Source organism: Mus musculus, chromosome 11 (assembly GCF_000001635.26).
Source record: "Mus musculus strain C57BL/6J chromosome 11, GRCm38.p6 C57BL/6J".
Lineage (NCBI taxonomy): Eukaryota > Metazoa > Chordata > Mammalia > Rodentia > Muridae > Mus > Mus musculus.
The window spans coordinates 101,818,454-101,821,663 of NC_000077.6; positions in this window are offsets into that span (position 1 = coordinate 101,818,454).

The window sequence follows — 3,210 nt, forward strand, 5'->3', positions numbered from 1 at the left end:
TCATCCAGGCAGGAGCATGGCAGTGTCCCGCCAGATGTGGGCTGAGAGTTCTACCTTTTGTTCCAAAGGCAGATAGCAGAAGAATGACTTCCAGGCAGCTAGGATAAGGGTCTCAAAGCCCATGCTCACAGTGACACACCTGCTCGAATAAGGCCACACCTCCTAATCGTGCCACTCCCTGGGCCAAGCATATATAAACCACCACCATATTAGTAGTGAATAAACCCTTCATCCTTGTATTGGCTAGTTTTGTGTTAACTTGACACAGCTGGAGTTATCACAGAGAAAGGAGCTTCAGTTAAGGAAATGCCTCCATGAGCTCCAGCTGTAAGGCATTTTCTCAATTAGTGATCAAGGGGGAAAGGCCCCTTATGGGTGGGACCATCTCTGGGCTGGTAGTCTTGGGTTCTATAAGAGAGCAGGCTGAGCAAGCCAGGGGAAGCAAGCCAGTAAAGAACATCCCTCCATGGCCTCTGCATCAGCTCCTGCTCCCTGATCTGCTTGAGTGACTTCCTTTGGTGATGAACAGCAATGTGGAAGTGTAAGCTGAATAAACCCTTTCCTCCCCAACTTGCTTCTTGGTCATGATGTTTGTGGAGGAATAGAAACCCTGACTAAGATAACTCTCTAAATTGCCTTTCATGGAGGTGTATCAGAGCCACAGAAATGGAACTAGAACCGAAGGCTCCCATTAGATCCATCAGTGGTTCCATAAACAGCCCATATGACTTTGTTGATTTATTTGTTTGAGACAAAGTTTCACCTTGTAGCCTAGGCTGGTCTTGAACTCTTGGAGACCATCCTGTGCCAGCCTTCTAAGTACTGGGATTAAAGGCTTGTCTGATCACATCCATTTTTAATTTTTATTCTTTCTTTAGAAGCTAGATCTGGCTATGTAGTGTATCCCAAATTGTCTTAAAACTCACCATCCTCCTGCCTCAGCCAGCCTTCTGAATGCTGGGGCTACAGTGAACAGAACCCAACCAGGGTTTAACCGACATGATTTTAAAGATGGCACGTTAACAATTCACACACAGGGCTGAGGGTGGAGCTCAGTGGTAGAGCTCTTGCTTAGCATCTATTCGTTTGATTCCTGTTGGCACAAAATTAAAAAGAAAAAAAAGAAAAAAATTATGTTAGCATTGCTCAACTTCAAGTAATCAAGTTGAGTTATTTCATTGTAAGAACAAAACATTTACACAGGGAAATATTCTAGTTAAATATTGTCACTATGTTTATTTATTTTTTGCTTTCCCCACTCTCTTGAACACTACCACAGGCTCTGTTTGGGGGAATGAAACACTGTTTTTCTTTTTCTTTTTTTAAATTTTATTTATTTGTATGAGTGCTGTGCTGCATATGCATTCACCTGCCTGAAGAGGGCGTCAGATCCCCTCATAAATGGTTGTGAGCCACCATGTGGTTGCTGGGAATTGAACTCAAGACCTCTAGAAGAGCAGCCAGTGCTCTTAACCCCTGAGCCATCTCACCAGCCCCCACTGTTTTTCTTTTAAAGATTTGTTTTAATGTTTTATTATGTGTATGTAATATGTGTATGTCTGTGTGTGGGGTGCAGTACCTCTCCAGGCCAGAAGAGGGCATCAGATCCTCCTGGAGCCCTGCATGGGTGCTGGGAACTGAACTCACAGGGTTCTCCTGTAAGATTCCCAAGTCCTTTTAACTGTGGAGTCATCTCTCTTGCCCTTGAAACATCTTTTTGAAAGGACACTCTCAAGTGATATTTTGCTGTACTGGGTAGGGCCTGAACCCAGGGCCTTACATTTGTATGGGAAGCACTCAGGCTATATACCTGGACATTCCCCACCATTTAAAAAAATTGTGTTGTATGTTTCTTTGTTTTGAGATGGAGTCTCACTATATAGCCCTGTCGATCTGGAACTCACAATGTTGTCCAAACTGACCTGGAACTTGCTGAGACCCTCCTGTTATTCCTCCTGAGTGCTGAGGGCTGAGACCACAGACATGGACCACAATACCTGGCCGGAGATCATCTTCTACATCCATAGCACACCCGTCTGTTGACTGCTGGTTTGAGCAAGGAGAGGTGATTGCTGGGCCAGTGGAGGACTGAGAAAAGCAGAGAGAGGGTAGGGAAGGAAGTAGAGTTGGGGCAGGTCTGTGGAGAGGAAGGTGAGTGGACTCCTGAGCCCTGCCTCCCTGAAAGGCAGAGCTGTGTGTTTGAGCTGAGAGCGGGATGAACACCTGCGCTCTCTGGGCCATTGATCACAGCCAGTTTCCAGTCCTTGTCTCTGTCCCCAACTCCTTGGCTACCCACTGTCCGCGTGTGCGTCTGTCTGCAACATCACAACATCACAGTCGTTGCCCTTGATCTTGCCTGCTCTTCTGGCCAACTGAAATAATTAGAATGAAAATTTCAATTATAATGTCACCAGATGCTCTGTTAATAAGAGAGGTGAACATTCCGCCCCGCTGTCAGGAAGACAGGATCTTCCTGTGGAGCTAAGTCTTTGGAGGCCCGAAGGGCTGGAGGAGGAAGCAAGAGAGCAGGTTGGCTGAGGGGTCAGTTAAGGTTCTCCCGCTTCTCCATAGACAGCTCCCCCAGTGTTTTGAAGGTCTCGGACAATGTCCGCTGATGTCATCTTCCGCCCCTGCTGGTCTCTAATTCTCTCTGCTTCAAGAGGTGGGCCAGCTGGGGACTGGTGAGCCAGCAAGAGGATGTGGGAGGTGAAACGTTTGGAATTTGGTTCTGGAATTATTTTTGGAAGGTGCGGCAGTGGCTCCTGGGAGAGCCCTCCGCAGGCTGGGGGGTGGGGGTGGGGGAGGGGCGGGGTAGCCAGACGGAGAAGATGGAGAGAGGCAGCCAAGAACAGAGAGACTCTTGAGTCCTTCCCCTGTTGCTGAGGACGGGGCATTCAGCTATGGTGGCCTGAGAGTAGAGGTCCATGCTCACCCACAGACTTCCAAGCCTGCATCTCACTTGCTTCAGAAGATGGCTCCTTGTGAAGTGGGGGCGGGGGACGGGGGGGGGGGCGGGCCCTTTAAGTGCGGTGGAGGTTTCTAACTCACAGGTCAAGACTTAGGGTGCCGGAAGCTCATGGTCACACAAGACTTCCACTGAGTCACTGACTTCAGGCCCTTGTCTTTCCAATATAGAGGATGAAGTTCATAGACAAGGGGAGAGTGAATTCAGACAGGAACTTTATTATGGGATTCTAGGCAGGGTTTCAG